The sequence below is a fragment of the Mytilus galloprovincialis genome, chromosome 13, assembly GCF_965363235.1.
Source record: "Mytilus galloprovincialis chromosome 13, xbMytGall1.hap1.1, whole genome shotgun sequence".
In the NCBI taxonomy this organism is placed as follows: domain Eukaryota; kingdom Metazoa; phylum Mollusca; class Bivalvia; order Mytilida; family Mytilidae; genus Mytilus; species Mytilus galloprovincialis.
The window spans coordinates 27,940,327-27,955,983 of NC_134850.1; the positions used below are offsets into that span (position 1 = coordinate 27,940,327).

Here is a 15,657-nt window from a genome sequence, read left to right on the forward strand (position 1 = left end):
AATTAAAAAGAAAATATGGTATACTGTATGATTGCCAATGAGACAAATCTTGTCTCTAGACAATAGACACAATTACATTAGAAATTAACAACTTTAGGTCACTGTATGGCCTGCAACAATGATAAAACCAGAAACTACTATAAGTTACAATAAGGCCAAAAAAAAAATAGGTGTGTTTCCGGTCGCCCGACCGACCCTAATTTTTTGGCGCCGACCCTAACTTTTTTCCCGGAAAAAAAAAAAAAAAATCCGGATTTTTTTCGTTTTTTTCCGGAAACGGTTTTTGTTTAGTATAGCCTTTGAATGGCATCTTTTAAACGTTTGATTTCAAATAAAATTTTAATACAGTAAGCATTTGTGTGATACAGATTGAAGTCAAACAACGGCATGGCTTCTGCTATGGCCATCAGTCAAAGTGTGTTATCAATAACAATCGATTGATTTGTAATTGATTTTCTTTTAAACAGCTAGTATATAATCAAAATTTCAAAGATTTTCACCCATCCCTCTATCATGTTATTAATATTTGGTATTTGTAGAAAAGCTGGCATCAGTTCTGTGAACTAAATTGTCTGAAAGAAACTGATTATAAAACAGGTCTTTGCTGAGACAGACTTTGATGGGCTTTCTGTGTAAGACTATAGCCTGACCCGTACAGATGGCATATATCAGTTCTGAAAAGTTTGAAAATTTTATAAGCTGGAAGTCCTGGCCAAGTCTTCTGCAACTTTTGAACATGGACTATTCATATCTTGTATACTTTATACAATGAACTGATGAAAATAACCTGAAAGAATAACAAACTGATTATAAAAATACACAAAAAACAACCGAAGCAGGCCAGTAAAAAAAAAAAAAAAAAAAAAAAAAAATACCTACCTACCGACCCTAATTTTTTGGGGCGTGCAACAGGAAACACACCTATTTTTTTTTTGGCCTAAGGAGGCTCGAGGGTACATGTATAAAAATTTAAGAGAAAAATAAACATTTATTTTTTCATTACAAAGGAGTAGATTCAGTAAGACCCCTTTTTGGCCACAAAATATAGCAGTTTTACAAAATTGTGAAAATGTAATCCTTAAGCTATTTATTGGAAAGTAGCATGCTTCTGCTAAATAAATATAGGATGTTTTTGACAATACAATGCATATATCAGGTACTACATATGTAGCATCATTAAGTTATGCTAAATTACTGAAATCTTCAAAATTTTAGATTTTTTGGTAAATTTTAGACGGTTTCTGTCTTAAATGAAAGTGTAAATTTTCCCCTTACATTATGATATTGTAATTATTCGTGTTCATTTATAATATTGAAATGTTAATTATACCCCATGCAACGAGTTGCGGAGGGTATAATGTTTTTGACCTGTTCGTCTGTCCGTCAGTCCTGTTTTTTGTCATCACAACTCCTTTCAAACCATGCATCAGAATTTCATGAAACCTTTTCAGATAATAAGGACATACTATGTAGTTGTGCATATTGACGGGAAATTGCGATTCAATTTTTTTTCTAGGAGTTACGCCCCTTTGAACTTATTTACTTTAATGTACTACTGCAACAGTTTGTCATCGCAACTCCTCTCAAACCACACAACAGAATTTCATGAAACCTTTTCAGATAATAAGGACATACTATGTAGTTGTGCATATTTGACGGGAAATTGCGATTCAATTTATTTTCTAGGAGTTACGCCCCTTTGAACTTATTTACTTTAATGTACTACTGCAACAGTTTGTCATCTCATCTACTCTCAAACCACACAACAAAATTTCATGAAACCTTTTCAGAAATAAGGACATACTATGTAGTTGTGCATATCAACGGGAAATTGCGATTCAATTTTTTTCCTAGGAGTTACGCCCCTTTGAACTTATTTACTTCAATGTTTTACTGCAACAGTTTGTTATGGCAACTCCTCTCAAACCACACAACAGAATTTCACGAAACCTTTTCAGATATTAAGGACATACAATGTAGTTCTGCATATCGACGGGAAATTGTGATTCAATTTTTTTTCTAGGAGTTACGCCCCTTTGAACTTATTTGCTTCAATGTACTTCTGCAACAGTTTGTCATCTCAACTCCTCTGAAACCACACAACAGAATTTCATGAAATTTTGTAGATAATAAGGACATACTATTTAGATGTGCATATTGGCAGGAAATTAATTTTTCTTATACAATTTTTTTTTCTTACACTAATTTAATTTCTCCAATGACAATGTGGGGACGTGGGGTATGTGAGTGTGCTCACTAAGGTTCTTTAATTGTATTTAATGATAATACATAATATATATATACATGTAAAGGTTGATGAACACAGATGCGGCCACTTTCATTTTTTGACAAAAACCATCAGAAAAGTGACATTTTTTGGCAAATTCAATAGATTTTTCATACGAAAGCTTGAATCTGAGCGTTTTTAATGACTAAGTCAGTCAAAATCTTTCACATTAACTAATTGAATCAATTGAAATAGACAGTTAAGAGTTTAAAAAGTGTCCAAAATCTTTCGTTAGATGAATTTGAAATTTGAGGCCAAAATCGGAACCTTACCTACTTCTTTTATTTGTTACATTAAGTAGTTGTTACTTTAGTTTAAACATATTTATTTATAGTGGATTGGGAAACAAGTTTTACAACTTATATCAATCCCTTTCCACTTTGCGGGTGCGAGTGCTGCCTTGTAGCGGCATTAGCCTACTCTTTTTCGAAATCTACAAGGGTGTCTTTAACGTGCAAGAGTTGTTACTTTATCATATGGTACAAAAATAATTTAAAAAAATCAATTTTTGATGGCCTCAGATGAATTGTAAAATGTAGATATCATTAAAATTGCTCAAAATTATCTCCCTTTGGTATAAAAATGCCATTTTTGGAACTCATCCGTGACCTTTTTTTTTATTATTATTTTCAATTAAGCTGTTCCTAAACTAAACTATTGTAAAATTTGAGCGATTTCTGTAATTAAGTTCTCTTATTTCGGTATTACATGTACCTCTATTTCTGCTATTAGTTCAACAGAAAAAAGGTACCTTTACAAAAATGTATGCTTCTTTCGAAGGCAGGTTGTGAACGGTGACCCCATTTTTTTTTATTAAGTATAAGATTGAAGTACGTTTATCATTTTTACAGAAACAATTTTTCCTTGTAGATGTTGCAGATACATTCATACAAATGATGTTGAAGAAACAAAGAGAAAAGGAACTTGGACTGTACCAGTTTGTTTGCAGCTTCTAAGGCGAAGTATACTTATTTAAATGTTTTGTAAAAATAAGAAGATGTGGTATGATTGTAAATGAAACAACTCTCCATGAGAGGCCAGTGAGACAAAAATTAACAACCATAGGTAACTGTACATCCTTCAACAATGAGCTATACAACATCAAGGACTTGAAATTACCAATGAACAACTTAGGGCCTGATTTATTAACAAAACATTGAACGATAAACTGTTATGATATACAGCAACAAACTACTGAATTACAAGCTCCTGAATTGAGACAGACACATGGAGTTTGTAAAACATTAAAAATGGTTGCTGGCACGAAACCCTCCTTCTAACCTATGACAGTGGTGCAACATTCCAACTAGCAAACTATATAAACCATTTGAAAAGGGCTTAATTCTAAGATCAATACAAAGTCAAAGCACAATAAAAAATCCTAAAACAAAAACACATGAAATACAAATCTGAGATTTATAGCAGTTACTGAAAGCATGTTCTAATAATCAATATTTTATCCTTGTCCTTACACAATGGGCTGAATTTCTCTTAAGGGCATACCGTACAGTTTTGATCCTGTATTTACAAGTTCGTGAAAATTTGCATAGGCTATTTTTTACCTGATTAAATCAAATATGTAATAAAAAATATACCTTCATGTGCTACTTTTTGAGAAAAATGAGGTCGAAATTTTGTATATTTGCTCAAAATTCAGATATGTGGCCGTATTTTCTTTTTTCGAAGAAAAGACATAATTTTTTTGTTATAAAAGATAAACACAAATTGTTTTTAGCTCACCTGGCCTAAAAGGCCAAGTGAGCTTTTCTCATCACTTGGCGTCCGTCGTCAGTCGTCGTTAACTTTTACAAAAATCTTCTCCTCTGAAACTACTGGGCCAAATTAAACCAAACTTGGCCACAATCATCATTGATGTATCTAGTTTAAAATTTGTGTTTTTTTACCCGGCCAACCAACCAAGATGGCCGCCATGGCTAAAAATAGAACATAGGGGTAAAATGCAGTTTTTGGCTTATAACTCAAAAACCAAAGCATTTAGAGCAAATCTGACATGGGGGTAAAATTGTTAATCAGGTCAAGATCTATCTGCCCTGAAATTTTCAGATGAATCAGACAACCCATTGTTGGGTTGCTGCCCCTAAATTGGTAATTTTAAGGAAATTTTACTGTTTTTGGTTATTATCTTGAATATTATTATAGATGGAGATATACTGTAAACAACAATAATGTTCAACAAAATAAGATTTACAAATAAGTCAACACGACCAAGATGGTCAGTTGACCCCTTTAGGAGTTATTGCCCTTTATAGTCAATTTTTAACCATTTTTCGTAAATCTCCATGATCTTTTACAAAAATCTTCTTCTCTGAAACTACTGGGCCAAATTAAACCAAACTTGGCCACAATCATCATTTAAGTATCTAGTTTAAAATTTGTGTTTTTTTACCCGGCCAACCAACCAAGATGGCCGCCATGGCTAAAAATAGAACATAGGGGTAAAATGCAGTTTTTGGCTTATAACTCAAAAACCAAAGCATTTAGAGCAAATCTGACAAGTTGTAAAATTATTTATCAGGTCAAGATGTATCTGCCCTGAAATTTAAAGATGAATGGGACAACCTGTTGTTGGGTTGCTGCCCCTGAATTGGTAATTTTAAGGAAATTTTGCTGTTTTTGGATATTATCTTGAATATTATTATGGATAGAGATAAACTGTAAACAGCAAAAATGTTCAGCAAAATAAGATTTACAAATAAGTCAACAGGACCAAAATGGTCAGTTGACCCCTTTAGGAGTTATTGCCCTTTATAGTCAATTTTTAACCATTTTTCGTAAATCTTAGTTAACTTTTACAAAAATCTTCTCCTCTGAAACTACTGGGCCAAATTTTACCAAACACAGCCAGAATCATTATTAGGCTATCTAGTTTAAAAATTGTGTTTTGTGACCGGGCAAACCAATTAAGATGGCTGCTACGGCAAAAAATAGAACATAGGGGTAAAATGCAGTTTTTGGCTTATAACTCAAAAACCAAAGCATTTAGAGCAAATCTGACATGGGGTTTAATTATTATTCAGGTCAAGATCTATCTGCCCAGAATTTTTTAAGATGAATCGGACAACCAGTTGTTAGGTTGCTGCCCTTGAATTGGTAATTTTAAGGAAATTTTGCTGTTTTTGGTTATTATCTTGAATATTATTATAGAGATAAACTGTAAACAGCAATATTGTTCAGCTGAGTAAGATTTACAATTAAGTCAATATGACCAAAATGGTCAATTGACCTCCTAAGGAGTTATTGCCCTTTATAGTCAATTTGTAACCATTTTTCTTAAAATTTGTAAATTTTCACTATAATTTTCCACTGAAACTAACTGGACGTAGTTCATTACAGATACAGATAATTGTAAGCAGCAAGAATGTTTAGTAAAGTAAGATCTACAAACACATCACTATCACCAAAACACAATTTTGTCATGAATCCATCTGTGTCCTTTGTTTAATATTCACATAGACCAAGGTGAGCGACACTAGTTTGTTAAAGTCATATGAAACGAGTGAGTGGTGAAAAATAATGTTTGTCCAATTCTTGAACCAATGGATGTATACATTCATAAACTTAGACCTATGTGCAGGATTTTATCGTTATTTTCGCAAATATATCATATATTAATCGCCATTTTTTTTCTCTCTCTGTTTGTTATGATTGAACAAATATGGCTGCTCATTAAATGCCGTGATTTGAAGCCGAGTTTAACCAATTGTCACCTTATAGTAAACAAATGACAAAAAGCATGGGTATTGAGCACGTGTTTAACATGTATAATCAGATATTTGTTCATTTCAATGACAGATCCATGCGTATTGTGGTCACCAGATTTTTACGAGGAGGGTTACGCTCGGGTCACTATGCATACTGAAAATATGTCGGCAAATTGCTTGCTGGCAGCAAGCAATTAAAAATAAGTACTCTTCTTCTAAATGTGGACAAATTAAAGAATTTTCATCAGAAAAAAGTATATGTACATAAGTTGTTTAATGAAAACTAACCATTTAGTTATAAAAAACATATGCATATTTTTTTTTAATTTGAGGTTTCTTATGATTTTAAATAATCGGTAATTTCTGTATTTTATAAGTATCCTAAAAAATTATGCATTTTTTATTCCGAAATAACTCGTATTTATCAAATGTTCATGAATTGAGGAAAAATATGTCATTTTTGGCTTTATGTTTATCAAAATTAAAAAAAATCCTTTATTTAAAGTTTTATCAAATTTGGGTCACATAATCTCCCTGCAAATTGAAAGTCAAACAAATTGCTGTTTTGAAAAATGGGGTTCCATGAACTCGTTTTCAAATAAATTCAGTTTGAATGATAAAAATCAGTCGAAAAATGCATTTTTCTCTGGTATGTTAAAGTTTGATGTCGCGAAAATAACATTTTGCATTAGCAACGTCATTACCTCCTCTGTAACTGTATCGTATGCCCTTAAAAGCTAACCTAGACCTATAAATGAATGATTATAGCCATCACTTGATGTCATCTAAACAAATAACATATAGATGGAGAGAAATTTTAGTTTAAGTCGCAAAAATGATCAACAAGAAAAGATCATCAAATAAGTATCATGAATGGTTGAAATTGTCAGTCAACTCCTAATTATTTAATAAATTAGCCACAGAGTTTTTTGTAAGGTCTAGTTTTAATTAGAATTTTATTGTAGATAAAGGAGGTAAATTTCCTCTGTTGACAAAAAAATGGTTGAGGAGTCGGAAAGTTTGACTGAAGATTAAGGATATCAAATGAAGGTAAACATAAATTTAAAGTAATGTTTATATTTGTATTAATACATGTACCTCGAGTATGCATCAAATGTATTGGGTAAGATGGTAATAACTGTATGTGAAACAATAAAATTTGTTTAAAGTGGGCAGTACATGTATATTAAAACATACCATCGACATTAGCACAACTAAAAATGCAATCATAAAAGCATCTGCAAAGTTTCATAGAAATCTGTGAAAGTATGACACAGTATCCATGGTATCAGTTATTTGATGTCCATGTCATTCAAGGTGGATATTGTGTCATTGGCAATAGACAAATTTCCTATTTACATGTACCCACTTTAATCGGAACAAATTTGAGGGAAGTTAACTGTTTAATGCATATGCCATTATGTTTTCTATACATGACTAAATCATCAGAAAACAGTAAACCTTCCCCCAAAATTGCACCATTTATATTTTTGAATTTACTTCTTTCGGGTGTTTGTAGTGACAGAGTACCAAGATATCTTACCACAGAGAAGGTATTAAAACCTGTTGAAAAAACATAGAATCCGAGTCAAAAGTTGATAATGTGAAAATAGACTATTATACCACATCATCTTATTGTCCAGTCTGCAACTTTTGTTGCAGAAAGCTCGACATATATATAATGTTCTGGGGGCCAGCAGCGGAGTTAGCTGAATTCTTAAAAGCTTTATATTTTAGAAGGATGAAGACCTGGATGCTTCATACTTTGAATATATACCAAAATGCCTCAGGTTACCAAGTTTCTCTCAGTCACATGTCTAATGTCCTTGACCTAATTTTCATGGTTGAGTGTCTACTTATAAAAAAAGTTAAGTTTTTTATACGACTGCAAAAATTCAAAATTTTGGTCGTATATTGGTATGAGGTTGGCGTCGTCGTTGTCATCCGAAGACATTTGGTTTTCACACTATAACTAGTATAAGTAAATAGAAACCTATTAAATTTAAACACAAGGTTAAAGACTAGAAAAGGAAGTTTCAAATTGATTTTGGGAGTTTTGGTCCCAACAGATTAGGAGTTAGGGGCCAAAAAGGGCCCAAATAAGCATTTTTCTTGGTTTTTGCACAATAACTTTAATAGTATAAGTGAATAGAAATCTATGAAATTTTAACACAAAGTTTATGACCACAAAAGGAAGGTTGTTATTGATTTTGGGAGTTTTGGTCCCAAACAGTTAAGGAATGAGGGTCCAAAGGGTCCAAAATTAAACTTTGTTTGATTTCATCAAAAAATGAATTATTTGGGTTCTTGTATATATGTCAAATCTAACCATGTATTTAGGGTGCAATCAACAGTTTTTTTCTATGACGTCATATTTTGAGGGACCATCTATAATTGACCCTTAGTGGTGTTAATGTTAATGAAGATACTTGTATAAAACTATATCATTAGAATCAGAATTTTCTCTAGTTTATAATGAAATAAAAATAAATTGTACTTTTAATAGTACCAAAAAGTTTTATCCAGAGACAATGGGAAAAACATTGCCTAATCTATGCATAAAAAACATGAAATCAGGCCATGTGCACACCCATGCAGACATGATACATGCACATTTTTCATATTCAAAACAGTATGAATTTCATAGGTTTTTACCTGGTCTTTCTAAAAATTTATGCTTCAGGCTACGTTCGCCTGCTTCGAAAAGAGATACAGTGGGTGCAAATAAGTTTTGCACTTTTCACTGCCAAAAAAACAGGATGTTTACAGTTTGTCTCCCCTTAAAACATGTGTATTTAATCTAATTTTTAAAAATTATTTTAATCATTCAACCTGTTTTAATTGAAGCTAATTAACTTAATTTTACAATTAAATATAAAAAACATGATACTTTTTTACCAATTATGTTGATAAAAAGGGACTTCCCTCCAAGTCTATTTTTAGTCGGGGGAATTACCCCTAGTTTTTTATACGAAACTGTTTATAGCACCCTTAGATTTTTAATTTTTGGTCCTGTTTTCAAATTGGTCTACATTAAGGTACAAAGGGTCCAAAATTAAACTTTGTTTGATTTTAACAAAAGTTGAATTCTTGGACTTCTTTGAAGCTGAATCTAAACATGCATTTACTTAGATTTTTATACCCCCGCTTTAAAAAAGGGGGGGTATACTGTTTTACCTCTGTCTGTCAGTCCGTCCGTCCGTCAGTCCGTCCGTCAGTCCGTCCCATGAAACTTTCGTCACATTTTTCTCAGGAACTACACATCCACCCTTTCTGTAATTTGGTATAAACATTTATATATGTCAGCCATACCGTGTGATGCGTTTTCAGATTCATCACTTGACAACTTCCTGTTTACCGAACACTTGTCTGATTTTACACATGATAGCCAAGTTGAAAATTTTCGTCACATTTTTCTCAGGAACTACAATACAAGGATTTCTGAAATTTGGTTTCAGGATTTATATAAGTCGGCTATACCGTGTGATGCGTTTTCAGATTCATCACTCGACAACTTCCTGTTTACTGAACACTTGTATGATTTTACACATGATAACCAAGTTGAAAATTTTCGTCACATTTTTCTCAGGAACTACAATACAAGGATTTCTGAAATTTGGTATCAGGATTTATATAAGTCAGCTATACCGTGTGATGCGTTTTCAGATTCATCACTTGACAACTTCCTGTTTACCGAACACTTGTATGATTTTACACATGATAACCAAGTTAAACATTTTCGTCACATTTTTCTCAGGAACTACAATACAAGGGTTTCTGAAATTTGGTTTCAGGATTTTTATAAGTCAGCTATACCGTGTGATGCGTTTTCAGATTCATCACTCGACAACTTCCTGTTTACCGAACACTTGCATATTTTTACACTGTTAATATTATCCACTTGCGGCGGGGGTATCATCAGTGAGCAGTAGCTCGCAGTTTCACTTGTTGATTATGGACTTGGTCCAAATCGGGGTTCAAATTAAACTTTGTTTGATTTCAACAAAAATGGGGTTCTTTAATATGCTGAATCTAACCGTGTATTTAGAATTTTAATATTAGGGCCTGGTTATCAAATTGATCCACATTGACATTCTTGAGGTCTAAAGGGACTAAAATTGCACATTATTTGATTTCATCAAAAATTGAATTCTTGGGGTTCTATGATCATGATGATATGCTGAATCTAACCATGTATTTATATTTTGGATATTTGACCATAATAGGTAAATGTCCAATTTAAAATTTATAAGTTTTTTTCTCGCCTTGACGGAGTAAAAAAATGAGACATAGGTATGGTGTTCCCCGCGGCGGCAGCATCAACAATGTATTAGTTTGTGATTAGGTCAATTTATGGTGAACCACTAGTGGTAGGTCAATGATATTTGGTATGCAGTTGTATAAGCATTGGCATATCTCATTTTCATGGAGATTTTTTGACTCCGCCTCCTTAGTCATGGTCTATAGACTTTGATAATTTTGCTAAGTTAATATGTATTAGTTTGTGATAAGGTCAGTTCAAGGGGAACCATTAGTGGTAGGCCAATGTTAATTGGTGTTCAGTTTTATAAACATTAGCACATCTCATTTCCATGGAAAATATTTGGCCCTGCCCCCTCAGTCATGGTCTATTGACTTTGAAACTTTTGCTTAGTTTACATGTATTAGTTTGTGATAATATCAGTTTAAGATGAACTGCTAATGTTAAGTCAATGATATTTGGTATGCAAATTTATTGTCATTTGAAAGTGTTGTTTTCATGGAGATTATATAGCCCCACCCCTGATCATGGTTCATTGACTTTGAAACTTTTACATAGTTTAAAAGTTAATGTTTGTGTTTAGGTTCGTTTAAAGGGAACTACTTATTATGAGTCAATGGTAATTGGTATGCAGTTGTATTATATTTATCATTGGCACATCTCATTCCATGGAGATTGTTTAGCCATGTACCTTCAGTCATTGTTCATAGACTTTGAATATTTGCATAACTTACATGTTAAAATATTGCTATTTAATTTCAACATTGCATTATCAAAATTACATGAATATTTGCATAACTTACATGTTAAAATATTGCTATTTAATTTCAACATTGCATAATCAAAATTACAAAAAGGGGATACATATCTCTGTGATAACAGCTTATTAAGTGTAAGTTCTTAGACCACATTCATTCTGTGTCAGAAACCTATCTTGTGTCAACTATTTAATCACAATCCAAATTCAGAGCTGTATCAAGCTTAAATGTTGTGTCCATACTTGCCCCAACTGTTCAGGGTTCGACCTCTGTGGTCCTATAAAGCTGAGCCCTGCGGAGCATCTGGTTTGTAAAGTGAAATTCTCTCTTATTATAAGTAATAGGATAACTATATTTGGTATGTGAGTACCTTGCAAGGTCCTCATGGCTGTCATACAGTTTTCACTTGACCTCGACCTCCTTTCATGGATCAGTGAACGGTGACCGTCAAGTCCATATCTCAGATACTAAAAGCAATATGTCTAGTATATTTGGTGTATGGAGGACTATAAGGTGTACATGTCCAACTGGCAGGTGTCATCTGACCTTGACCTCATTTCCATGGTTCAGTGATTATAGTTGAGTTTTTGTGTTTTTTTTCTGCTTTTCATATACTATTTGCAATAGGTCTAATATATTTGGTGTATGGAAATAATAACAGAATGATTGTTAGGTGTACATTTCTAGCTGGTATGTGTCATCTGCCCTTGATCTCATTTTCATGGTCAGTGGTCAAAGTTAAGTTTTTGAGTTTTTGTCTTTTTATCTAATAATATATGCAATAAGTCTACTGCTATAATAACTATATTAGGTGTATGGAAATATATTAGTTGTATGGAAGAATTATTAGCTGTATAGATGTGTGCCTTGTATCGTTCATCTCACCTTGCCTGTCCTTGGCCTCATTTTCATGGTTTAGTGGTCAATTTTTAGGTTAATGTTAAGGTTATGTTTCAATTGTAATAAAGCTTTATTTTAAGGACTACAAAAGAAGGCGAGACATTTCAGCGTGTGCACTCTTTGTTTTATATTAAACCCTAGAAAGAAGCTACAGATTAATGTTAACTGCAAAAATACTAAAATCCTTTATTAATTAGATCATGTAGATACAGGAAATGAAAATATTTTGAATTTTTTTATCATAAAAATGGTAATGCTTATATATTCAAGTTTCACTAAATTCCAAGAAGGGTTTCCACAAATAACAATGACTGATTTTCAAAATGATCATCATGTAAAAATGAAGAGATGTGCTAAGATTGCCCATGAAAACTATCTTTATGAACAATGACAGTTCAGTGGTTTGCTTTCAGCCTTTAGCAAAAATAATTACCATATATATTGTAATTAGCTATAAATAAAAGCCCCCCATTGTAAAATGTTAAACAATTAAAAAGTAAAAAACAGCGTCCTGATCTTTATAAGTTCGAAGAATAAAATTGAGTCATATTATGGTATGATGTTGTTGTTAGCGATGTATGTCGACACATATGGTTTCCGGATAATCATATAGTTTAAGAGAATGGATATCCATGAAATTTTACGCAAGGTTTAATACCAAAAAGGGTTGTTGGGTTGATTTTTGGGGTGATGGTACCAACAGTTTAGAAATTAGGGGCAAAAAAGAAGCATTTTTGTAGGTTCCAGACATTAACTTGTGTGCCAGTGTACTAATCTCTCTGAAATTGTTCTTCAAGGTTCCATATCACAAAGGGTAGACTGGAGTTGTTTAAAGGGGTAATTGCCTCAAACGTTCAGGAAATAGGGGGTCAAAAACAAGCATTTTTCTAATTTCCAGACAATATTTTGTGTTTAAGTGTATGGATTTCTTTAAAATTGTACTTCAAAGTACCATACCACAAAGGAAAAGGATGGGATTAAGTTTTGGGGTAATTACTGAAAGGGGGTTGAAAAAAATTGGGGGAGGGGGGATTTTTTTTCTCATAATTTTGATCAAAATCCAAATACAGACAGTCTATCAAGCTTGAATATTGTGTCCAAACATGCACCAACTGGTCAGTCAAATAACAAGGCTGCGCTGCACATCATTTTCTTAATCATATTAATCTGACATGTTAAAGTTTGTACATTATGAAGTTACTAACCTGTTGATTTTGTGTATTTCAGATTATTATTGAAAAAAGAGCACTTTGAAGTACTAGGAGAATTTGAAAACATCTTGGTGAAATAGTCTGACTGATTATGACAGAACATCAAAAGAAATGACGAAAAATTACACATCTTATCAAAATAGTACTGCTAGAAACTAAAAGCTACTTGCAATTTTCACTGGTTTTGAGATCAGTAACAGTCTGACAAGGAAAGAATTTAATGAACATGATTATGATGCCTCTTGATAAATATAAAAACATATTGACTGTAAAATAATTACCAGTTACCAATTATATCTGTTGTTTACAAAATTTGTTATTTGGAAATATCTGTTGAATGTTTTGAAATTAAAATGTGTTACCTTAAATGATTTAAGAATTGAAGTCTTTAAATGATACAAAAGCAAGGATACATGGAATGATTGCAATTGAGACAACTACTAGCCCATTATAATATGGCACTGATGTAAACAAGTACAGGTCACCTGAAGTCTTCAACAATAAGCAAAAGCCTTAATTTAAAGATTGTTATACATGGGCTTATTAAGTCCCAAGATAATGGTATCTACATCATTTGCTGTCAAATTTTTGTTTGTATGTTTCTGATGAAGGTTAATTAGAATAAGCCCAGCACACCTAATTTGTGAACTGTTTTCTTTTAATTTCAAAAGAGAAAGCTAATAGACAAATTTAAGCAAAAAAACAAAAAAAAAAGGAAATCCATTTAATATGGCAGACAGCAACCAAACACAACCAGTTGACATAATGAACATGTTTTTGAATGCTCAAACTGCACTATAACATTAGACACAAAAACATCTTATATAATGCTGGATTACACAAAAGTGTTTAAATCATCTGCTCTTCTCTGGTGTTTAAAAATTGTACAGATTTGGTGTCACAATATCTCAGTAACATGGGTTAGAATTCCGGCATGGGAAGAACAAAAAAATTGCGAAAGCAAACTTACAGATCTTACATTTTTGGGTTGATGTTTTGACGACTTGCATGTACATGTACAATATATACAAAAAGTTAGCTGCTATTGAGACAAAGGCAAAAATCATAGTGCAACAAATAAAATTGAGAAAGGAAATGGTGAATATGTCAAAGCGACAACCACCCGACCATAGAGAAAACAACAGCCGAAGGCAACCAATGGGTCTTCAATGTAGCGAGAATTCCCGCACCCGTAGGTGTCCTTCAGCTGGCCCCTAAAATATGCATAATAGTACAGTGATAATGGATGTCATACTAAACTCTGAATTATACACAAGAAACTAAAATTTAAAATCATACAAGACTAACAAAGGCCAGAGGCTCCTGACTTGGGACAGGCGCAAAATTGCGGCGGGGTTAAACATGTTTATGAGATCTCAACCCTCTCCCTATACCTCTAGCCAATGTAGAAAAGTAAAAGAATAACAATACGCACATTAAAATTCAGTTCAAGAGAAGTCCGAGTCCGATGTCAAAAGATGTAACAAAAGAAATTAATAAAATGACAATAATACATAAATAACAACAGACTACTAGCAGTTAACTGACATGCCAGCTCCAGACCTCAATTAAACTGATTAAACATGTTTATTACAGATATAATAACAATAAACTAAAATAACACTTACCACTACTAAATGATTAGGAACTTTCAGGAACTAATTGCAGCTACTGTCCAGGTTATGTTAAACAAATCACCTCCAACTGACCGTCTCCAACTGATCTGTTCAGTGAAGAGTTTTTACCATTGAAATGAAATGTGAACACATTCCAATCTTTTGGCAGACGTGAATATTCTCATGTGGCATTTATACCTATATCCAAGGGTACCTATATCTGGTGGTGATAATTAACCATTTTTTTCTTCTTTTTGTTTAATTTTGAAAAAAAAAATGGAATTTTAACTTTTTTCAGCATTTTGGAGAAAAAAATAATTTTGTAAATTTTTCATGTTTTTTTCATTTATTTTTATAAGAATTAAATTTTAAAAGAAAAATTTTTAAAATATTTTTTGTTTTTTTTTAATTTTGAAAAATTTGATTTTTTTGAAATATTTTGCATTTATAAATTTTTTAAACTTTAAAAAAGTTAATTTTAGTTGCCTTCGTCCATGCAAGCATGGACTAAGTTAGCCTTGGTTGCCTTCGTCCATGCATGCATGGACTAAGTCTGTTGTGTTAGTCCATGCATGCATGGACTAAGTTAACGTTAGTTACCTTCGTCCATGCATGCATGGAGTAAGCTTAGTTTCTAAGTTTTCATGTTTACAAATCATGAAAAGGTTAAGCCATACTATCAAGTTTTGCAATTTATTTCCTAAGGTAAGTTATAATGCACAATATGTATGTAAAACATAATTAATAGGTTGAATATGAAAAAAACCAACTAAACAGAAAAAAAAGGTAATTACATCAAATTAAAAAATAATTGAACTAACACCATGAAATTAAGAGGTAAGAAGAAATGGAGGTTTTCTAGAATTGATGTTGATTTCCAGTTTTATTTAATACCTTGTTCA

The 15,657-nt window shown here is 32.4% G+C and overlaps 1 long non-coding RNA gene across 3 annotated transcripts in view; it reads left to right on the forward strand.

Annotated features, from left to right (window-relative positions):
- Positions 1–13,499, forward strand: part of LOC143057640 (uncharacterized) — a 31,290-nt gene extending 17,791 nt beyond the window's left edge. For all 3 annotated transcript variants that reach the window (XR_012972765.1, XR_012972764.1, XR_012972763.1), the window contains exons 2-4: positions 3,158–5,767; positions 6,975–7,059; positions 13,156–13,499. This is a non-coding gene — a long non-coding RNA (uncharacterized LOC143057640). The remainder of the gene's footprint in view (positions 1–3,157; positions 5,768–6,974; positions 7,060–13,155) is intronic.
- Positions 13,500–15,657: the final 2,158 nt, after the last annotated feature.